Below are 25,344 nucleotides of genomic sequence, written 5' to 3' on the forward strand. Positions count from 1 at the left end.
TAAATGCAGAAAAGTACTTATGCACAAGGCTATTTAATAATTATTTTTCTGTCTGTCAGGAAGTAATATTTTTCTTTGTAGTGCAAAATTATTTGGAATATTTTCTTTCTCAGAACAGCTGTTGATAGAGGCCACATTAAATGACAAATGTATTCCCTCAAGACAGGTACCACAGCTGAGAAAAGAGTACAGTCTGAAAAGTTTTAACTTTAGTGGGAAATGATTTATAGAGACTATTTTTCAAGTTTTTATTGTATCTGTGAGATAATTGGTCATCTTGGGCTGTTGTGATGAATTCCACATTTGGATCTCAAGAAAGAAACATGCAGACAATTGTTTTCATATATCAGAAGTAACCTAGAGGGGCTGATTCATTTTGGCATCAGCCAAATGGGGTTTACAACAGAAATGCAATCTACTAGGGAGAAATAAGAGACATGGCATATATTCTGAGCCACATGTCACAACATTTATCACTTTGAATAAAACAAAGGAAAAGTGTTAATGTGGGTGTTGCACATCTTTAGTCAGTATTATAAAGTGATGCTTTTCTTTCTCCATGTTACTCTTTCAATTAACTTGTGCCAACAGACTTATTTCCAAAATATTTCCAAAGACTTTGCACTTACTATTTAGTCCTGTGAAGAAAAGAAGATTGAAGGTCATTATTTCAACTGATTAATTTTTACTTTCCTTTTTCATTCCCTGAAATTCTGGCCTTGTAATTTTTAAACTAAGACATAGGTAATTTTACAGATATCATATAAACAATACTGCTTGTAACTTATCATTTAGATGTCTTGTGATTTTGAATCAGCTTGTTCATTGGTCTGTACATGCTTATTTTAATGAGTTACATATACTTTGGACTACATTATATATGTTGTAATCTCACATGCAGTGATCTGGACATGAAATTAAATAAATAATATAGTAAGCATATTTTTATTTTTGAGACTATTAATGTCATTTTATTTTTAAAATAAAGCTCTGAATAACTGTTAAAACAGAATAGACATTAATATATTGTATTGATAATACACATTTGATTTTTGCCAGGTAATGGCCAGGAATGGCAGGAGTTGGATTTTACTGCTAAACAAATTTGAAGGGAAGAGCGTGTATTTCATTATCAGAGGTATTCAGAAATTTGTCTGTATACTTGTTGAGAACATTTTTGAGAACTATGCTGGACAGAGGAAACCAGGAAAGATTACTTTTTTTGTGCACTTCAACATTGCCCATGATTTATAATTCTTTTTTTTTTTTTTTGCTTTATTGGCAGTAACTTTTTAAGGAAAATGACAACACTGATTCCACAGAACAGCAACAGTAGAAATGTCAATGGTGAAAAGCATGCAGAATATAAGCGGAAAGGTGTTAAACAGATCTGATGGACTCCTAGAAAGTGTGAAAGACAAAATGATGGATAGAAGTAAAGGACATGACCAGCATTCAGCCATTCAGGAATCAGTAAAACAACAGATATACTGGCACCATAATATAGAAATACATTCCAATGGAAGTGAAAAAAATCATATGAAAAGCAAACAGAAACTCCTCCTAATCATACTGGCATTTTCTACTTTCCACGTAGAATTGGAAAAATGGTTCAGTGTTTGATTCTCTAGATCTTTGATGTAAGTTTTGCATAAGACATTAATGTGTATTAATGTTTTCCACCTCCAAATTCATACTTCCCCAAGTAATCACTGTATATAGGTACACATAATAGTCTACATAGGATAGGTATAACTGAAAGTCTCAGTGAAAATGTGGTTTTTACTTTAAAGGTTTTGCCAGTTTTTACGTGAGCAAACTTTAGCTGCCTCCAATCTCTCTTTCTGGATGAATCTTCCAAGAAGTTCCATGGTTTCTTTTTGCTTCTGTTTTGTTGAAATATTTCTCTGAATGCATGACTGTACTAATTCATTTTTGCAATCTTCAATTGAAAAAGCAGTTGTTTCCTTTTCATTCCTATATATAACCTTGAGAACAAGTTTACATTTTATTATACAACACAGTTGTAGAAAATCTGTCTGATTGATGCTGCATTATTTTTCATATTTTCAGCTTGCTGAAGTCAATTACTCCAAATTTAATGTTACTTATATGCCAGTGAGGTGCTGGTGACCATATCAGAGGACTTGTCTACCCATAGAGTTAAGAAAAAAGGATTTTCTGAGAGCAAACTAGCATTAGATATATAATTTCTTCAGGAATTCACGTAATTATGTAAAAACAATAAAATGCAATAGAGAGCAGAAGGATTAAAACACATGAAAAGGTTGCAATTAAATACACTGAAAAGCTCCATGAAGCAACACCAGGTATATCCCTTACTTCTTCATCTCAAGACTTCTTAGATAGTTGAAGTAGATATACAAATATAAGACTGAAGGTATATGTGAGAGTGTATTTTAAAATAATGTCCAGTTTCATCTGAATTTGACTGAAAACTCATCTCTGAAAGTAAATCATACTAATTTTTCTTTTCTTTCCTCTCCTCTTTATTTGGTCTACCTAAAATGTTTCTTTTCTTACTGTGGTGAATATGACCTATAGCTTGCAGATTGCAGTACAATTTGCACATGAAAATATGCATTTTGTATTAAGTTGATACTTGGTCAGTTCTTCACACACAATTTATTCCATAGGCATATGGAAAGAGATGATGTGACCTTTAGATCAGAAATTTGTTTTATTTTTTTCTGGTAACTTGTCTGTGAAGCCATAAATTTTGTCTTGGCTAAAATCCATACAGGAGACAATTACTTGCAGAGTTTTGTTTTGTTTTAGTTTTTTTTTACATTTTGCTGAACACACTTGGCCGTTTACATCTAATATAAAAATGAAGTTTGACTTTTTTGATTTATTGACTACAAATTTCTCATTTGTTTCATTGATGGAAGGCCTTTCACTAATAGAATGCTTTCATTGATTATAAGTTTGTATATAATCAGATTCTTGTTTTTAATCATATTTTTTGCCTTTATCTTCAGGTTATTAATTTCTTCTAGTGAACTGCTTATATTTTAATTTTTCAAAGTATTTTGTTCCATAGTCAGAAGCTTTTTTTGTCAGACTGCTTTTGTGCTGAAATCCCTTCCCTGTTACATTAAGAGACAACAAAAATCCACACTAACTAGTATGATGGATTATTTGGGCATTCTCAGTATTAATGACATATTAAAAGAAAGAAGGAAAAGAAAAAAAGGAAAAATGTCACAGAAAATCCAGCTAAGGATTTTAGGTTAATAGGTTTACTGTGGATTAATAGGATTAATAGGTTTACTGTAAGATATCTAAACCACAGGTGCTTCAGGGCATCTGCTCACTTTATCTGTTAACATTTCCTCTGATTATATATATCTATATTTTCACACATATTTCACAGATATGTACATGCCTAAGCTCTGCAGCACTTAGAGAAAATCATAGGCTTCTACTAGACATTTCACTTAATATTTTTCTCTATCAAGAATATTGTATTAGCTACTTGATAGTTTACCTGGACCGAGAAAAGCACTAATACGACTAAAACATGACTCCTAAATTCTGTTGTGCTTAACCTTTTTTTGAGACAGTCCCTCTGCTGTATGTAGTCTATGATGTCTCAGCTTAAATTCTTGCTCAATTTTATTACTTTTGGGGAACAAAAATTAAATGAAAGTAAAACCCAGTATTTAGTAATATTCTTGTACTTTTTTTTTTTTTTCAAAAGTGTTCATGGCTTACCCACCCCCAATCACTGTACACAGAATTAAGAATTTATGTAAATCTCCATGTCTATCAGCAAATTATAATAATTATGTATTTTAGTTGTGCCTCATCCTGTGAGCATGAGTCTGTGATCTGAAAACCTTTCCATGTGGGTGAAGAAAAAAATATCCATATGCACTTTCCAGGTACTAGCTAGAATGCCCTGAGGACACTTCCTGTCTTTTAGAAGCCACTCCAGAAGGGCCAGGGACTTTTGGTCTTACAACACACCTGCCCTCCTCACTTGTATATCTCTACTCTTTTAGTATCACCGTAATCAAATATAGGATTTAAGTTGGAAAAACAGCTGGAAGGTAGCCTTCTTCTATTTCAAGAAGTTACAATGGCATTTATATTTTCCCTTTCAGGTGTTCATTAAGTTGGAAAAGGAAAATCACAATGATGTCACCTTTGTGATTGGATGGTGCTGTAGGTACACCTATATGATACTATTATTTCCATTTGGTAAAGGGAATAAGAACAATATTATTGCCTCACAACCGTTTTGAGAGATTCTAACACTTCTTCATTAAACAATTAATTTGTACACTCTGCTGTCATAGTAGCCTTCCACTTAATCTAAATGAGGTTTCATGCACAGAAAAAAAACAAGTTATCTTGAAACATATTTTTATTGCTCTCATTATGCTAATTGTACAAGTGAGTAATCTAGACTATATCCCAATTTAAAAAGAAAAAAAGCCAACCATACTCTCTTTGTAATACTTGAACAACAAAACAGAAATGATATATGGGTGATTATTCTGATATTATCACTGATATTGGAAAGGAAAGAAAATCACATAAAATACATACTTGAATAAATTTTTGTCTAAAATATCTAAATAAGCATTCATACATGTATATATATTTACCAGAGCCGCAAAGTTGTCATGGTTTGATTGTGAAAATATGATTTTGTTCTATCCCTTGTCAATTCTTTTAACGTTCCACTTTATATTCCTCTACTGTCACATGGATAAATGTTGGTATTTTCATTTTACTTTTAATTTAAAAGTAATACTGAAGCCAATCATAATGCTACAGTTCCTTTTCATTAAGCTACATAAACATTTTTTGTTTTGACATATCTAAGCTATCATTTATACTTCAAGATACTTTGAAATAAAAATGCAATATGAATAAATCAAGGAAAGATTTCATATTGTAGTTGTAATGCTAGAGCAAATTCTTGTCATATCTGATAATTGCATAAACATCATCTGGTAGTATAATAACAGGTTCTTATATCTAAGTATGTTGTTGGTGTGGGCTGAATAGTTTTCATTTGATCTGGTAATTTTAGGTAATGTTGACACTCGATACTTTAATAATACTTCCCTTTCTGTTGTGCATGACCACTCACACTGACTGTAAATAAATATTTTGTATGAAGCAATAACATTTTTAGGTACAGGTTTGTATTTTATACTTTTGCGCTAAGCCTATAATGAAGTAACCCTTTGCCCCAGACAAAATAATCTAGACTATAGTGAATGTATTAACTTGTGACTGAAATATCTAATGAATTTTTTCTGAATTAATGTAAAAATGTTGTGCAATGGTCATGTGAAAAGTGCACATTCTGCCATGAACTGTTACCCATGCTGTTCATTATAGAGTTAGGAATAATACAGTATAAAACAGTAATTATAAATCTCTTAATGTAACTCCTCTTATCAAAACCAAACATTATTAGAATGTAAAAAAATATAATATCATCTTTGCATACATATTTATTTAAAATGTAGCAATCTCCATATTTATATTAGAGAAGAAAGTGGATTATAAAATGGATTTATGAAGTGAATTATGCTTTTATTGGAACTGTGTAAAGGAAAGAGAATCCTGGAAATATAATAGGTTTTAAAAAAGCTGTGAAAGATTTTGTTATTTATATTTTGGTGGTGAAACAGCATTTCAGGGAATACTAGATTAAAGCAAAATCTAGAAAACAAACAAACAAGAGTGTTTCCTTTATTTAAAATATCCAGCAAACAAAGGTAAATTATCATTTAGAGAATGAGGTTTTAATATTTGTTTCAAAAAATGTTGAATTCTTCTGATTTTCTCTTTTTTTCTCTCTCTGTCTTTTTCTCCTTTTGGGGGAGAAATGAAGTTTCAAGGAAATGACTACATTTAAATCAATTTCACTGGGGTTATTTTGGCCTAGATATCATTTCTTGACATAATGAAGTATTTTTACACAGCCTTATAAACAACTGAACTGGCAAAGTTTAATTCAATCATCTTGTCATTTAGATTGGATTAAGAAGTTGAGATTTTGCAAACCTATTATTTTTAGGAGGCTGTGATGTTATGTTGAAGAACAAATATATTGATCTGTAAATTACCTTTATCTTCAATTAGATGACTGTTCTCTTACTGTCTTAATTATTTGTGACCATTCTTCAAAGACTACCCAGTTTTAATGAGCACAAATTGAGAATTTTTCCTTCACTATTCCCTGCTTTCAAGACTGAAAGATTTGTATTTAAGTGCTATGAACAATATTCCAGATATTTTCACATTATATAAATATGTGGGGTTTAAATGAATTATTCTGTAATACTTGGATAGCCTCTGGAAAGAAATTTGATCATTAAGGAAAGAGAAGATGGACAAAAAAGCTTCAGATAAAGTTTTATCCATAAGAAAATATTTTCATACATATATGAGTTTATGGATCTCAGTTTGTTGAGATGATATATCCTTTTTCTGATTGGTGGAGTTTAATTTTATATTATTTTACATCAAGTTGCATATTCTGTTTTCATTAAAGATGATTTGCTTTAAGGTAAAAAACAACAGTCATATGAGGAATTGAATTCTTTATAAAAATATTCTCAATTTATAGTTGTTTTCATGGAGCCTCTATACTAGTATGTCTAGAACTCACCAACAATCTGGGTAACAAATTGCAGTATCATGGGCCTACCTTTGGTTTTAATGACTGTTTTTTATCTTTTCATTCATGCGTAAAGATCAAGAAGACCAGTATGGGTGACACTGAAGTGGATGTCTTCTGTAGGCTACATGACTGGGAAGAATGAGTGGATGAGTGTCTTTGCAGATAGATGGGAGCACCTTCACATTCACAGGCCTTCATTCAACTACCCTGATATCTGCTGGAGTGACTACACAGCAGGTCATAAGCAATCCTAGAAGTTCCTAGAGAGAAATTATGACAAATTCCTGATCCAAGTAATAGATGAGTCAATAAGGAGAGGTGATCTGCTGGACTTCATACTCACAAAAAAAGGAAGGGCTCACTGGGGATATAAAGATTAAAGGCTGCCTTGTCTTCAGTGACTGTGAGATGGTGGAGTTAAGCATCCTGAAAGGAGACAGCAAAGCAAAAAGCAAGAACACAACCCTGGACTTCAGAAGAGCAAACTTTGGGTTCTCAAGGATCTACTTGGAAGAATTCTATGGGATAAGAACCTGGTGGAAAGAGGGATCCAAGAAAGCTGGTTGATAATCAAGGTCGTATGTTTAAGAGCAGCGCATTCCAAAAAGCAGGAAGACATGCAAATGGCCAGAAAGCTCCTGAATAAACTCAAACATAACAAGGAAGTATCTAGAAAGTAGAAGAAGGGACAGGTAACCTGGGATGCATACTGAGCATGCAAGGATGGTGTTAGGAAAGACAGCACCTACCCAGAACTGAATCTGGGCGGGGATGTCAAAGACAGAAGAAAGGCCTCTATAAGTACATACATAACAAAAGGAAAACTAAAGAAAATATGGGCCCAAAGCTGAATGTGTCAGGGGACCTGGTGACACAGGACTTAGAAAAGACTCGAGTACTGAAAGCTTTCTTCATCTCAGTCTTTATTAGCAACACCTGTATTCAGGAATCCTGTATTGGCTCAACATGGCAAGGTTTTGGTAGAGGGGGCCTACAGGAGTGGCTTCTGTGAGAAGATGCCAGAAGATTTCCCCATGTCCAACAGAGCCAGTTCCAGCCAGCTCCAAGACTGACTCATCTCTGGCCAAGGCTGAGCCAATCAGTGACAACGGTAGCAGCTCTGTGATAACATATTTAAGAACAGAGAAAATCTGCTGCACAACAGCAGCAAGGAGAGAGGAGTGAGAATATGTCAGGAGAGAGGAGGTAGAGAAATCAGGAGGGAAATTGAGCTTGGGAAGAAGGGAGGGGTAGGAAGAAAATGTTTTTGCATTTGTTCTTATATTGTATTATCCTATTCTGGTTTTAACTGGCAATAAAGTTGATTTCACCAAGCTGAGTCTACTTTGTCCATGACTAATGGTTGAGTAATTTCCCTGTCCCTATCTTGATCTATGAGTGTTTTGTTGTATTTTCTCTCCATTGTCCAGTTGAGGAGGGGGAGTTGAAGAGTGGCTTGGTGGGCACTTGGCATCCAGGCAAGGTAAACCCACCGCAAATCCTGAGCCCCAGAGACAAAGGGGAAATTCTGGAGCAAGGAAGATGTGCCCAGGATGGAAGAAAATGAGGTCCACAGGTACCTGAGCAAACTGGACATATTTAAACCCAAGGAACCTAATGGGATTCACTTAGGAGGGCTGAGTGAGCTGACTGATGTCAGTATGAGACCACCCTCAATAAGCTTTGAAAGATCATGGCAACTGGGAGAAGTTCCTGAGAACTGGATGAAAGCAAATATCACTCCTTTCTTGAAAAAGGGCAAGAAGGAGGGTGCAGGGCACTATGGATTCATCAAGGAGAATTCATGCTTAGCAAACTTGATAACCTTCCTTGTTGAAATGACTGCCTTAGTAGATGGATGGAGAGCAGTGGCTGTTGTTTACCTGAACGAGGTAAGGTATTAGATATCTCCAATAAGATGCTCATAGAAGAGCTGATGAAACATTGGCAAGGTGAAGAGACAGTGAGATGGATTGAAAATTAGCTTAAAGCTGGGCCCAGAGTGTGCTATCAGTCATACAACGTCTAGTTGGAGACCAATAACTAGCGGTGTACCTCAGGAGTCAATACTGGATCCAAACCAGTTCAATGTCTTCTTTAATGATCTAGACGACGGGGCACAGTGTAACCTCAGCAAGTTAAATGGTGACGCAACTGTGAGAGTACTGGCTGATACACCAAAGGATCATGTTGCTGTCTAGAGAGACCTCGACAGACCGAAGAAAACTACTGACAGGAAAATCATGAAAGGCAATTTCAAAGGGATGTACAAAGTCCTGCACTTGGGGAGGAAAAACATCATGCACCAGTGTATGCTGGGGATGAAACAGCTGGAAAGCAAGTTTACAGAAGAGGACCTGGAGGTCCTGGTGATTGAGAAGCTGACAATAAGCCAGTAATGCACCCTTGACACAAAGAAGGCTAAGGGTGTTCTGAGCTGCATTAGGAAAAGCAATTGCCAGCAGGTCAAGGTCCTGGTGACACCACAACTGAAGTACTTTATCCAATACAGGAGAGTTAGGGAGCTACTAGACAGAGTCTAGTAAAGGGCTACAAAGATGAAGGGACTGGAGTACCTCTACTGAGAGGAAAGGTTTAGAGAGCTATGATTGTTCAACTTAGAGAAGACAAGACTCAGGGGGAAGCTTATATAAATACCTGAAGGGAAGGTGCAAAGAGAGTGAAGCCAGGCTCTTGTCAGTGGTTCCCAGTGATAGAACCAGAGTTCATGAGCACAAGCTGAAGCACAGGAACATCTGAACATCAAGAAATACTCTTTTACTCCGAGGTTTGCTGAACACTGGCACAGGTTGCACAGAGCAGTTGTGGAGTGACCCTCCTTGGAGATATTGAAAAAATAGCTGGATATGGTCCTGGGCACCCGAATAGAGGTAGCTCTGCTTGAGCAGGTGGGTTGGACCACGTGACCTTCAGAGGTCCCTTCCAACCTCAGCCATTCTGTAATTCTGTGATTCTGTCAACAGCATAATATGAGGAAATCTGAAACAATATAAACTATAATACACTTTAAATAGTCTAAATTTTTCTGGATAACACAACACTATTATACTGCAAAACTGCAAGGTTTTGTTTGACAAGTTTCTTATTTTGTTTGATCAGGCATATTTCAAGAAAACAGAGAAAACTCTCACTGTGTTATTTCTAGTGCGTTACCTACACTTTTCTGACTTAAAATAAATGATGAAAAATGTAAAGAATTTTGTCAGTAAGGGTCTCATTCTGTGGTTTATTGTCAAGCTTTTATTTCCAGGCCTCTGAATCCAGCATGTTTCACAAAATCTAAACTGCATTTATTTTAAATATGCAACATAAAACAGGAAGAAAAGCTGTTAGATGTTTTCTTATATTATTTGGCAGACCACTCTCAGTCATAAATCGGTATGTGATATTAACTCATGTGGCAGAACCAATACCCATTAAGGACCCAAAACTGTACAAAGCATTATACCTACTTTTCAGGACATTAAAAAAGTAATTAAACTATTCTTTTTTTCATTTCTAATAGAATGTAATAGCACTTTATTAAAAACTAAAACATAATAACTTGATTACGAAAGCATTAGTTTTACCTTTTCTTTCCAAATGATTTTATTTTTTATCTTACGTGAACACACACTCATTGAATGAAGCTGAACTTGAAGGTGCAAGAATCTGAAATAGACTTTCTCTAGGTTCTCCCTTTTTGTTCTGTAATTCTACCATATTTATTTTTCTGACTTCTAAGCTCATACAAGTTGGGGGGTTTTTTAATGATTGATTTGTTTAAAACATTATATTTATTGTGTTAAAAATATTAAATTTAGTTTTGTATTGATGCTGGCTGCATTTGAATCCTTAGTAAATATTCTTCTTTCATGTGGAAAAAAAGAAAGAATGCTCTAAATTGTAAACTAATGGAGTGTAAAATTTTCGTTATCTACATCTGAGTTATAAAAGCCTAATCATCATGAGAAATCCATATTTTCATATGATTCTACAACTTCAGATAGACAAACTATTTATGGTGCATCTACAAGATGACTTAAGAATGAGTTTTCATGTATTCAGGTCTCAAATATATGATAGTGCCTTTTGACAATAAGATTGCTTCAGCATACTTGATACAAGCATTATGCTTTCCCTAAACACACAAAACTATAGGTAAAGAGAAAAAATAAGTTCTGTTTAATTTCAAAACAATGGATTAAAAACATATCCTTTGAAAGTTAGAATACATTTTAGAGACAGATGCATTATAATTGAAATATAAGTAAATCTTTACCACTTTCATTTAATATATGAAAACATTATACTTTCTTCCTTCATCAAATATTTTATTTCTTTCCTTAAAAAAATCAGCCCAGTCATCAACAAAAAACCTTGAAGGCTTTTTGTTTGTTTTATAACAAAGAGCTTAGATTATTCCAAAAGATGCAACAACTAATGAGGATTCATTAACAGGCTAACTTATCAATTTCCATGGGATGAGACTGAATCAAGAGGCTGCAAAATAACATTGTTTAAAGAAAGTAAAAAAAAAAAAAAAAAAATCATTAAAAAAATGCTTGAGTTTTCCCTCCCAGCACTTCTTAACCTCATTGCTATTTAATTGTAGAAAAGTAGTAAATGTCATACTTATATACATTCTAAATCAATTAAACACATTTTAAATTTACGGCAGAACTTCAGCATTCATTTTTAAGACTTTAGGAGTAGACTTATGGGTCAAGCAAGGTGGTCATGCTCACTCCCCTGAGCAGGCACATGAAAGCTGTTGCACTTTAGGTTCCAGGGCTCCAATTTTATAAGACAAATTTCCCATATAGGAAACTCTTATTGGCAAGAAGTTCATGGAAAAACAGAAAAATTATGTTAAACATGGTAATATTCTCAGTGTTCATATCAGGTGGAGCTTGCTGGCATAACACACGTTGATAAGAACCCTCTTAACGTGGATGCTGTCAAGCAGAGCTCTGTAACAGTTTAGTTCTATTCAATATTTTCATAAATTTCCTGTATAATGTAATAAGAAATAAAAATATTCCATTTCCAGACAACCAAAAGCTTGGGAGGACAACAAGTGTGCTCTAGATCAAAATCAGAACTTACGTTTGCCTTGACAAATTGCTGAACAGTTTCAGAACAACAAAGTGCTTTTTATTAGAGATACATGTATTGACATACATATTGTGTAAGTGTATTTCTATACCTAGTGCAGAAACAATCAACTACATAAATACAGACTGGGTAATGACTTCTTTGTCTTCAATGATTCCTGAAGATGATATAGAGCTGTATGAAAGGGAAAAAAAACCAAACAAACACAACCAACCCAAAACTGGAACAGATGTAAAGCCAGTATTTGACTCTGGTTGTGACCAGAAAAAAACATCGTCAGTGTGTTAAGTCTAGTTTTGGGAACTGATGTCTAAAAGAGTATGAACTAAATCACAGAATCATACAGTCCTTTATGTTGGAAAAGACCTTTAGGATCTTTGCGTCCAACCATTAACCTAGCACTACCAAGTGTGCCTCTAAACTATGTCCCTAAGAACCTCACCTACATGTCTTTTAAGTACCTCCAGGGGTGGTGACTCAATCACTTCCCTGGGTAGCCTGTTCCAGTGCCTGGCAATGCTTTCAGTGAATAAGTTTTTTCCTCATATCCAACCTAAACCTCCCCTGGTGCAATGTGAGGCCATTTCCTCTCATTCTATCACTTGCTACTTGGGAAAAGAGACCACCAACCACCTCACTGCAATCTCCTCTCAGGCAGTTACAGAAAGTGATAAGGTCTCCCTCCTCTCCTTTTCTCCAGACCAAGCAACCCCAGTTCTCTCAGCTGCTCTTTAGAAGCCTTGCTCTCTACAGCCTTTACCAGCTTTGTTGCCAATTTTTGGATATGCTCCAGCACCTCAATGTCTTTCTTGCAGTGAGTCCAAAACTGAACACAGTATTTGAGGTGGTGCCCCACCAGTGCCAAATACAGGGGGACGATTAATTCCTTAGTCTTGCTGGCCACACTATTTCTGATACACACCAGGATGCTGTTGGTCTTTTTGGCCACATGGGCACACTGCTGGCTCATATTCAGCTGCTGTGAAACAACACCCCCAGGTCGGCAGCTTTCCAGCCACTCTTCCCCAAGCCTGTAGTCCTGCCTGGGGTTGTTGTGACCCAAATGCAGGACCCAGCACTTGGCCTTGTTGAACCTCATACAATTGACCTCAGCCCATTGATCCAGCCAGTCCAGATCCCTCTGTAGAACCTTCCTATCCTCAAACAGATCTGCACTCATGCCCAGCTTGGTGTCATCTGTAAACTTGCTGAGGGTGCACTCAATCCTCTCATCCAGAAATGGAAAGAGGTTAGAGAAAAGTAGTAGGGATGAATAAAGCTTTCACCTACAAAATCCTGTGATGAAAAGCTGGACTCATTTATCTTCTCAGCAGAAGAGATGAGAAAAAATAGTTTTCAAACACACCAAAGGCCAAGGCGGGAAGTCTTCTCTATAACTGAGATGAGTAGAACAAAATGTAACAAAGTGTTTTAAAAAACAGTTCATTAGAACAGTTTGAATAAAACCTGGATATTCCTGACAGATGTATAGCTAATACTGGCCTTAGAGAAGAAACTTGTTTTATCAGTTCCTACAGTATCTCTGAGAGACATTGTTTTCTTTCTGTGTGAAAATGTGAGGTTGTTCTTATTTCATAAAGAAATATTCCGAGTAGCTCATCACTTTAAAACTGCTACAGTGTGTTACAGAATCTAGCCCAGACAAAATCTTCTTGTAATCATAAAATGTTAACATATTTGTGAATTATATAAATGTTCTTTTACAGTTACAAGCATTAAATTAAACTTAAATAAACAAAAATACAAAACTACTAACTATCTAAGTTACTGGCTTCATAAGTGCATTGGGTTGAAGGCAGCAGCCATTAAAATACAGCATCAGGAAATTGCCACCTCTAGCTTTAAGACATTCTGTCAATCACAACTCATCAAGCCTAGCCTTTTTTTATACATTAGTCAGTGTATTAGTTGGGTGGGTTCTGGAGCTCAGGTTCTTTTCCCATGTTTTGTTCTGGACTTCGGTGGTGGTGGTGGTTGTGGTGAGTTTGTTGTTTTTTTTTTTTGATTCATTGGGGCTTTGGGGGTTTTTGTCGGTTTCTTTCTTTCTGTTTTTCTTCTTAATTTACAAGGTTGTTTCCATGCTCTGATCAAAAATGAAATGTTTGCAAGTTCAAATGTCAGGTCATTTGGAAACCTCATTTTCATGTCACATTACTAAAATTTATTCTTTAAAATATAAGATGACATTCCTAAACTAAAAGTTTCAATTACTTCAAAAGAAAATTTCTCTCAGCAAGGCAAGTAGACCAATAGTCTTATGGGTATATTAATATAAAAATTCTGTAAAATATAAAGCTGTTTTTCTGCTATAGTTTTATCTACTGCTAAAATGCATTGCTAAAACATAATTTCTTAATTTAAAATTCATGACTTAATTAGGATTTGGTTTTATCAACTATTGAAAATTTATACAGATTTCAATGATCTATTTCCTTGTGTAAAATCTTTTTTGCCTCTTTACAGCTAAGCAAAAACAGACTTCAGAAATTAAAATCACTTAGACACTGAGAAAAAACTGGCAAATTTAATGAGAAAGCATAACACAAACACAACACATTTTAAAGATCTCACAAATTACAAAACAAGTAATTTCTATTTAAATTAAAATATTAGTGACAACTCCCCCTGTGCAAATCCTTCAAGAACTTTTAAATCACTGTGGACATGTGATGGTGATGATGATAATGATCTTCGTTTTTAATGAATCAGAGAAACATACAACTACAGACATGCTAATGTATCAATGTCTTATTTGCTTGCAGAGTCTATTTCACAAAAAATATCACCTCCACTTCACATATTTCATTTTTAACAAGATGTCTTGCTAAAATTAGATAGGAATGATTATGAAGCCAACTGGAGGACTCTGAAGTAAAAAATTATTATTAAAAAGTACTTAATGTTATTTTTAGACTTTTCATTAAACATTCAAGTCAACAAAACAATGATGTAAATCTGTGCAAGACAAGAATTTCTACTACTATATTTATCTAGAGACATAGTGAATATATTATTTGTTATTCAGAGCCAGTAACATATTTTCATAGCACCTGAAGAAATGTATTGATTACTAGAAATATTGAAACAAAGAAGTTAATTTAAAAATATTTTTTGTACAAACAATCCTGAATTGATCGTGACATAAAATTGTAAAGAAACATTTTTTCTTACAATTTTAGAGTGGCTGGAGTTCCAGGAAAGCTAAAGGCCACTTAATCAAACCTTGAAGCAAGCTATGTTTGCTTGACAAACAGCTGGCAAAAAAACCACATTATTTGTGGTGTAATCCAGTGTTAAAGATATATGTTATTAATGGTTGTTGCACTTCTTTCCCATTCCAGTTTCCCCCTCCCTCCCTCACTTTTGCGATGTGGTGTTGCCTCCTCACTTCTGGCATTAGAGTGAACCCTCTGAGATGTTAATATGCAGAAAAAAAAAATAATAAAAAAATATATATACATATATAATTAACTATGGTATGATCTAAACTTACTAGGCTGAATTAAGTCATGAAGGGATCAGATCAGTAAATTATGGTACAACAGAGCTACAAGTAATATACAGCCAAGACTACAAAAGGAAGCAAGGAAATTAGATTTTCTCAGCTATATCATGTCCCTGCAATCAGGTCATTTTTGTATTTATATATATATATATATTTGTGTGTGTGTATGTATAGGTTGGTTTTACATACTATATTAATGGAAATTGTATATTGAAACCAAGGAAAAAAAAGCATATTAGAACAATTAGTATGTAGTTGCTTTAGAGGTATCTAATCTGTAACTTCTGGTACTGATAAGAGGAAAAACAAGAGAACTTTAAATAATATTTTAGCCTTTTAAAGTGCATTTTCTTTACTAAGAGATAAAAAAAAATTCTTGCATATTTTAAAACCTCTGTTATGCAGCACCCGCAAACCTCTCATCTCCTCAGTAGACAAGAAGCACCTTATGATTATCTGCAAGTCATCTCTTTCCTAAGAGGAGATTTAACATATTCATTTTTCCCGTCTTTGTACAACTCCACACAATAAAGTAGGAAAGAAATAGTTCCACAAAATTCCAGTCTGCTTTACAGTACCTGAGAGCACAAAGCCAACAGTAACAGTAACAGAATATAAAAATATAAGTGACAAAGATATTAAAAGACACAGAAAGCAAGCAAAATTTGGGACAGTTATCAAGACTATTTTTTGTTTAGACTAGAAAGCTGAACAAATTCCTATTAGACAATTATGCTAGCAGTTATTTTATCATATTCAGAACTTGGCAAACTTAGCAAACTTCAGGCTATATTCTTTCCAATATATCAGAAACTATTCAGTTACAATTTACCCATTTCATTTCGCCCTCTCTTTGTAATTTCTATCATATGGTGTCAGCCATTAACTTAATTGTACAACCTCTGCCAATTTTCATTCATATGTAATGGTTAAAGGCTAGGAAAATTAGGTCACTTCCTCATAGTTCCAGAAATTAACAGCTCTACCCTATTCCCTGCCTTTTTAAAGGAGAAAAAAAAAATCATAATATACTTTCTAGGTCTTTGTTTTTTCTTCTACATAGGTGTTTTCCCATGATGTTTTCTGCTTTTCAAGAGGTATTAGTTCTTCTTGTAATAAGATTATCTATAAAAAGTACAAATACTCACTAGGCAATACACTCTGAAAAAATCAGGTTTCTGTGATCACTTAGTCTTTGATTTCTTTCACCCTTAAGAATATTTCTGTTACTGTCTGCACCTACTTTCAGTTCTTCCATGTCAATTATCTCTTCTGTCCACCAGCTTAAGATATGACTTTCTTGTGTTCAAGGGTGTAGTGCTCTAGCAGAAAGAGTTCTTGCTCAGGCGATAAGCATGACCATGTAACTCCAGGGATTAAAAAAAAATAATCTTGGAGATCAAGCATCATCCAGGTATTCTTTGAAAAAGAACACTAGCAAAATTAGTTTACAATAGGCCACAAAAAATCAACTGAAAAGAGAGTGAATGGAATATTAAATTACTTTCTTCAGTAACAAAAGTTATAAAGAAAGCTCTTGTTGACAGGCAACCATTTTACAAAGTAATACTGTTCTTTGCAAGCTGTGTTATATATAGTTTTTTTCTGCTTATTGAGTGGGTTTCTTGCCACTAGATAACTAAACTTAATTTCTCAATGTCAAACCATTGCTGATCACTGCATTCCATGACAGCTTTCAAAGGAGACTATTCATTTTGCAGAAACTGTAAAAAGTATTTTAATAAAATGTCAGTTTTCTTATTCTTCCTAACAAATAAAAAATATTTTTAAAATATATATTTTTAAAACTACTGCTCTGTTTTTTCAACATCTTTTAAACAGGAAGTTACCTTTTTGATGACATTTCACTCTCTCTTTCCTCACACACTTTTAGTAATTTAATTCTTCGCTTCCAAGTCTCTTTTGGCTAGTGACCATTAATCCAAGAAATTTGTGTGTCCCCTACTAATTTATAAATATAGGTATGCTAAGGTTCACATTTATTGATTTGTATAATGTGCTGAAGTCTCTACAAGCTACTTTTAGGTCCTTACAACAAAACACCAATGATCAGAGATAAGAGAGTTTGGGATCCTTTCCCTTCCCTAAACAAGTCTTGTAATGTAATTGTATAATACAAGATGGTAGCCAGCAGTCAATAAAACTAAGAGATGATCTGCAAAGCACAAAAAAATAAAAGCCTTTAAGCCATTTACACTGACTTCTGGCTTGTTATCTCTCTCCTTATGTATTAAGTAAACCATTTGAGAATTAAAAATTGATGAATTAACATTAGCAGTATTTTAAGATTTGAGTATAAGATTATAGACTAATCTCAGAGTCTTTCAGGTTTTCCATTTGTCCTCACAGAGGTTTTCACTAGAAGTTCCATAATTTCTCACAACTAACAGTGATTTTCTTATAAAGTTGCATGATTTTTTAAAATATTAGACATTTCAGAAGTATTAAAAAGGAATTTTCATTCACATGGAGACTTTCAGTTAGGGGGATTGTATCTGAACCTAAATTGCATTCAGTAATTGTAACACATTCCCTTTAAGCAGATGGAAGAAGATTGCATCAGGAGATCAACCCTTTCAAATTACAATAGTTTATGATGCTCATCTGCATTTTAATCAGATATAAAGAATTTATTCCTGAAATACATCAAGAAACACTATTTTCACACCCTGAAACACATCAGAGGGTTTATAGCCAAAGAAGTAAAATATGTTACACATTTTCACTTCATATATTTTTCTTTCTGGTGTATGTAATATAACATGGATATAAGTGTTGGTGATTTTATTAGCATCTATGTATAAAGCTATCAAAATAGAAACCAGAAAGTGATTTCGTATGCCAAATCCACTTTGTTAAGGATTTAACTCCTGAATTAAAGAAAAAAGGGATTAGAAGTGACCTCAAAAGATCATCTAGTCCAATCCCCATGTCGGAGCAGGAACACCCAGATGAGGTTACACAGGAATGTGTCCAGGTGGGTTTTGAATGTCTCCAGACAAGGAGTCTCCACAACAGTCCTGGGCAGCCTGTTCCAGTGGTCTGTTACCCTCACCGAGAAGAAGTTTCTTCTCTAATTTAAGTGGAACATCTAGTGTTCCAGTTTGAACCCATTACACCTTGCCATAAATTTGGTTGTTGCCGAGAAGAGCCTGGCTCCATCCTTGTGACACTCACCCTTTATATATTTATAAACATTAATGAGGTCACCCCTCAGTCTCCTCTTCTCCAAGCTAAAGAGACCCAGCTCCCTCAGCCTTTCCTCATAAGGGAGATGCTCCATTCCATCATCTTTGTTGCCCTGTGCTGGACTCTCTCCAGCAGTTCCCTGTCCTTCTTGAACTGAGGGGCCCAGAACTGGACACAATGTTCTAGATGGGGTCTCACCAGGGCAGAGTAGAGGGGAAGGAGAACCTCTTTCAACCTACTAACCACCCCCCTTCTAATACACCCCAGGATGTCATTGGCTTTCTTGGCCACAAGGGCACAGTGCTGGCTCATGGTCATCCTGCTGTCCACCAGGACTCCCAGGTCCCTTTCCCCTGCACTGCTCTCTAATAGGTCATTCCCCAACTTACACTGGAACCTGGGGTTGTTTCTACCCAGATGCAAGACTCTACACTTTTCCTTGTTATATTTCATTAAATTTTTCCCTGCCCAACTCTCCAGCCTGTCCAGGTCTCGCTGGATGGCAGCACAGCCTTCTGGCGTGTCAGCTGCTCCTCTCAGCTTGGTGTCATTAGCAAACTTGCTGATAGTACACTCAATTCCTCGTCCAAATCATTGATGAATATATTGAATAATACCGGCCCCAGTACTGACCCCTGAGGCACTCCACTAGATACAGGCCTCCAACTAGACTCCGCCCCATTGACCACGACTCTCTGGCTTCTTCCCTTCAGCCAGTTCGCAGTTTGCCTCACTACCTGATCATTCAGACCCCACTCCCTCAGTTTAGCTATAAGGATGCTGTGGGAGACTGTGTCAAATGCCTTATTCAAGTCAAGGTAGATCACGTCCACCACTCTGCCATCATCCATCCATCTTGTTATGTCCTCATAAAAGTCAATGAGGTTGGTCAAGCACAACTTCCCCTTGGTGAAGCCATGTTGACTGCTCCTAATGACCCTCTTATCCCTGATATGCCTTAAGACGGCATCAAGGATAAGTTGTTCCATCAGTTTCCCCGGGATGGAGGTGAACCTGACCGCTCTATAGTCACCCGTGTTCTTCTTGCCCTTTTTGAAGACTGGAGCGACATTTGCTTTCCTCCAGTCCTCAGGCACCTCTCCCGTTTCCCAAGACTTGGCAAAGATGATGGAGAGTGGTCTAGCAGTGACTTCAGCCAGCTCCCTCAGCACCCGTGGATGCATCCCATCCAGGCCCATGGATTTATGGATGTCCAGATTGCTTAATTACAGTTATTTATTCTATAGATTTGCATGTTTTCACAGCAGTAGAACGTTAGAAGCAACACATGAATAATACTTACTTTTAAATCAAGAGGGATATTACTTTCTGGGCAAAACCAAAGTTTTCAACAATTGATTTTACTAGTGTTATGAATTTAAATTGGATTTTTCTGTGTCAATAAGGGAAAGATCAACAGAAGATATTTAAACAGATATGAAATGAGCATAAAGCTATAAGTTAACAGGAAAGTAAAAAGATTAAAACAGCTCTCTGATATCACTGTATGCTAGCGGAAAAAGACATTTGAGTGGGGTTTCATTATGAATGGCATAGAAACGTCAATCATAAGAAGAATAAAAGATGTAGGGATATGCATAATTTTGACACAGCATTGCAGGAAAATTCTTGCTTCAAAACAATGTGATAAAATATTTTTCTAAATATTAGCTTACATAGTTTAGAATAGGATTTTAAAACCATTTTCTGTTTTATGAGTTGTTCAGCATTTTTTGCGTAGTGAAAGGAGTAGTTTCAATCACAAGGATCAGGAATTCTCTATAAAGATGAGACTTTGAATGTTTTCCAAGTATTTTCAAACACAGAGACACACAATAGAATGATAGAATTAATGATCTGAGTTGGAACAGACCTTCAAAGATCATCAAGTTCAACACACCTGCCATGGGCAGGGACAACTTCCGTTAGATCAGGTTGCTCAAAGCTCCATCCAAGCTGACATTAAACACATCCAAACATGGAGGATACACAGCTTCTCTGGGAAACCTGTTCCAGTGTCTCACCACACTTATCACAAAAAATTTCTTCGGTATGTCCAATGTAAACCTACTCTCTTCCAGTGTAAAATCATTGCCCCTTGTTTTATCACTACAGGCCTTGGTAAAAAGTCTTTCCCTACCTCTCTTATAAACCCCCGTTATATACTGAAATGCTGAAATAAGGTGTTCCTTAAGGCTTTTCTGCTCCAGGCTGAACAAGCCTAACTCTCTCAGCCTTTCTTCACAGCAGAAGCATTCCATCCCTCTGAGAGATTTCATGGCCCTCCTCTGGACCCTCTCTAAAAGGTACTGGGGACTCCAGTTCAAGAGAAAAGTCTTCTTTTAATGAAAAATACTCCTTGGAACATGTTTTCTATAACTAGCCCCGAAAGCTCTTCTTACTGTTCTTGTCAGAAACAAAAATGGCAATTTTTAAATTATGTATGAACTTTCTCCTTGAGGTAATATCTGACCCACAGATATGTAAAGGATGAAAAAGGGCTTTCTGAGAGATAAAAGATATGCCATTTTATACAGTATTAATTTAAATCCTCTTGATTTATATTAATGTTTTCAGTAATCATTTTACATATTATTTTACATTTTATGTCTAATAAAATCAGTATACTTGATGACACTGTTTTTGCTGAGGCTTGTTTCACAAAAGATATTCAGCGTCATATAAATTACAACGCCCTGACGTGACAGCTTTGTCAGCTTTGTGCTTATTTAACTCTTTCAATTTTACTTGATTATTTCAATTAAGGTTGGCATTTTTTGTTTGTTTTGTTTTATTTTGTTGGTGTTTTTTTCTTCTTTAGAAACAAACAAACAATAAATCAAAAGAGAGCTACACTAGCCTTATTTGAAAATCCACAGATGAAGCAGGTTTCTTAGAGTTATACAGAGCACTCCACTTTTCATTTGCCCTCCTATTACATCTAGCAGATTTGGAAACTTGAGTTCTTGTTTTAATGAACTCAAGTCATATAGAGAAAAATTTGTTTACAATTCCACTTCTTTATTTTCTTTCTGTAGGTGTTTGTTTTTTTATTAACTCACAGCTTAGAAACTGCCACAAAGAAATTGAGCAAAACAATATGTTTTGAAATAAATTGCAAGGAGCCACTCCCCTTGTAGTTGTCAAATGTCTCAGTACAGTATATTGATAACAGTACTTACTAAAAACAGAGGTTTCCGTTTTCTTAAAATGATTCGCTTTAATGTTTAATATTTCACTTACTTTTCAACCTTGCCAAATCTAGCAGTTATCTGAAGGGGTTGACATTAAGTGTCAAGGTCACACAATGACATCCAATCTACCACTGCTTCACTAAAAAGAGTCTGCAGAGAAAAAAAAAGAGAAATCCATGTAAATCTTTCAGAAGACTTTTTTTCTCTCTCTCTTATTATCTGTTGGTTCACTTTACAAAGTCATTTTATGGTGAACAAAATAGCTAGACTTGGTCAGGTTAATACTGTCTTTTCTGGTGTTAACATGGGTTGATTCATGTGCTGTGAAGGAGTAATTCATGAGGAGAAGAACTTTTCAGATAGTAAATGGATATTTTGGGGGCACAATAACAAAATTTGCATTCTTTACATGTAGTGACTGTTCTGGGAGAATTCATACACATACCCCTCATTGTTTCAGTGAAGCAGTGACATTTCCATATGCATATAAAGATTAAAGCTGTGAAAGTGCAAGACAAAATTCGAATTATTCTTTTTTCTAACTAGAATGGAGCAGAACCATAGCAGTATATTATATGTTTTTCATTTATGTGATGAAGTGTTGCAGTGGTCTAGTCAACAAACACTTGCATGCAATTCATTTAGAATGATAAGAGAATGATAGAACTATCATTCTGAATGAGGAATGGTTTGGGCTGGAAGGGACCTTTAAAGATCATCTATTTTTATTATTTTTTTTTTCTTGGTAAATTGCTCTTTTTAGCTTGTTTCCAAAAACAGAAATAAAATTTGAGGTGTTGTTTGGGAAGAAAAATATTTCTGCTTTATAGCAGAGAAGGACTCAGGTTGTTTATTTAGCATGATATGGTACAGGAGACAAGAGGAAGAATTTTGGAGAATAATTTGAACTCCTCCAAGTTCTTATCCCCTCCTAGGGCTAAGAATTTGTACACTGCACAGAACAGGCAGAAACATTAACAGAAATCTCACTATACATGTAATAAAGCAACCTAAACATTATGTTAAATTTCAGTAGTTTTGATACATCTGTTGCTCCATCTTCATATTTGATATTGCATTTCATAGAAGAGATATAGGAAACACTCTTGAATACCATGATAAATTAGCAAGAACCGTTATTGTTTAGGTATGCCTGTGCTTTGCCTTTTCTTATACTCTCCTTCAGATTATGGGTAATGTAAAAAGGCCTTACCTACTTTAGGAACAAATTTCTACAACAAAGGGCAAAATAACTGATTCTGAAGATGTGTAACAAAGGCAAACATTTTCAACACAACAACAGAATATGTGCATAATTCAGCTGTTTCTTTCCTGTTTAAACATGCATAAAATCCCTAAGACACTGTCTCTGTCATAGAGCTTGCTGAACTTGGGTAGATGCCTGTAAGAGACAAAGAACTTCAGGCTTCAGAAAGTCACTCACCAGTTGAGTACTGAAAATCACTTTTTATGTGGAAAATAGTATTGGAATTAATAAACATAGGCTCATGTGACAGTATCAGACAATATAGGTCTCTACAGGTTTCTTACCAAAGTATACAGCACAGATCAAGATCACCAGGTAATATGATAAACACAATATTGTATTAGCAAACCCACTGTGTGGGTTTTTTGAGTTAAAGTACAAGAAAAATGGAACTCATCAAAGTGAAAAAAAAAAAAAAAACAAAATTAAAATGGTCTAGGAGTACCAGTACTAATTCAACTTTATCCATAAACAGAAATATTTCCTCTCTTAAACAATAGGGTTTTTTAAAGTTCAATATTTATGACAGAAATAAAACTATGATTCTTCTCAGGCTGAAATTGCATTAATATCAGAACTTGCCAAGTTCTTAAAAATTTCTTTTTGTATGTATGTCTGTACAAAAAAAACCAAAACAAAACGAAACAGGCCAACTCAGGTAAACTGCCTCTGCATCACTTTAATTTCTCAAACTTCAAGGAAAATAGACAACTCCATATACCCTCACTTAGAATATGAATCTCCCACTGAAATAATTTAAACTTTTTTTTTCTTTTTTGAGACACTTAGGAAAAATATGAATTAGAAATTAATATTATACACAGTATTTATTATATATATATTAAAAAAAAAACCTCAAAAAGGCACACAGTGGTATCCTGAAGTAACTCAAAAATTATAGCTGATAGACAAACTAAAAAATACTGAAAACCACCCTACTACTTTCTTTGTAGTTAGATATTGTGAAGGAAAGATTTGTACATATAAAGTCAGATATTATGTTGAAGAAAAGTCTTTGAAAACCTTAGAGCAACTCTATCTCCTGGCTGTAATTACTCTTTTGGAGTCTCAGGAAAGAAAATATAAGTTGTAATGAAAAAAAAAATCACATATGTGATGTACAGCCTCTGATTGACAGACGTGAAAAGTATTTCTTTCTCTAATAGTATCGTAGTTGGAATTGTGCTATTTGTTAATCAATGAAGGAATGGAAATGAATATAGGTTCTTGTCAAACACCAACATATATCACAGGTGCAGAAAGATATTAGGTAAAATGGAAGCATCTGAACTCTTTCTGAACAAGAACTGAAAGAACAAAGAAGAGTTAGGGAAATAAGTTTATTCTGACTATAGAGATACATGTAAGTTTAGGGAAATACATGAAAAAGCACCTACTAGTCTGCAAACTCTTCCAAGAGATATACAACACCAGCAATTTAAGCAGCACTGTGTGTAGAGAATAATGCTAACTTTAATGTTCTTTGTTTAGTAACATCTGCCTTTCAATAATATATTTTAAAAAAATCCAGTTATCCAATACTAAATGGTCATCTAAGAATAGCATGTTTGATATGCAAATAGTATTTGGAACTGAACAAGAAAGTCAAAGAAGAAAACAGGGATTGTTCATAATACTGTGTAAGAGATTTTTTTGTTGCTGTCACTGAACTGCTGCTCATCTAGAGACCACTATAGATGATTGCCAGCCACCTGGTTCAGAAATATACAGGCATATGGCACCGTTATTAGTAGTGACCCAAAGATATTGAAGCAAACATATTCCAAGTTTGAAAAAGCGTTTGATAAATATTCATTTAAGAAATGTAAACACGTGTGTTCTATTGCAAATTCTATTCTGTAAACACATATGCTTTCAGTGCCAAAGCAAAACCTCCTGAATGCCAGTTTACTATAGATTTGGGAGTTAAGCATATTATATCTATGACTTTCAATTATATGTGATAAAATTAAATGGAAATGGGAGGAGTAAAACAAAAATATAACACTATACTGATCAGCATTTAAACACAAAATGTGGCTAAGCTCTGAATTAGCATAGCCATTTTGCAAATACAGATATAACTCTTAATGTGGTCTTAAACAAGTCAAACTCAAAGAATGTGTTAGAAACAAAATGGTAGAGAACACGACCACACTGATCAGAAAAGAAAAAGCCCAGATCTAAATGATAGTTTAGAAAAAAAAGTATCAAAAAAGGTATTACATATTTTTAAAGGAACTAACTGAAAAAAAAAAATAAATTTAAAAACCTCCACATATCCTTACATCATCAAAAACTTCTTTCCTTTTACAACACTCTCCTTATACACTCTTAACGTGTAGTTCCCCTAGTA

General features: G+C 34.8%; 1 protein-coding gene across 6 annotated transcripts in view; it reads right to left on the reverse strand.

Annotated features, from left to right (window-relative positions):
• MGAT4C (MGAT4 family member C) overlaps window positions 1–25,344 on the reverse strand; it is a 400,149-nt gene that overhangs the window by 284,478 nt on the left and 90,327 nt on the right. For 4 of the 6 annotated variants that reach the window (XM_065041925.1, XM_065041874.1, XM_065041892.1 and 1 more), the window contains one exon: window positions 21,771–21,871. The exons of the other annotated variants lie outside the window; for them this stretch is intronic. The gene's annotated coding sequence lies outside the window, so the exon portion shown is untranslated. The remainder of the gene's footprint in view (window positions 1–21,770; window positions 21,872–25,344) is intronic. 6 annotated transcript variants of the gene reach the window in all.

This window comes from Columba livia, chromosome 1 (assembly GCF_036013475.1).
Source record: "Columba livia isolate bColLiv1 breed racing homer chromosome 1, bColLiv1.pat.W.v2, whole genome shotgun sequence".
Taxonomy (NCBI): Eukaryota; Metazoa; Chordata; class Aves; order Columbiformes; family Columbidae; genus Columba; species Columba livia.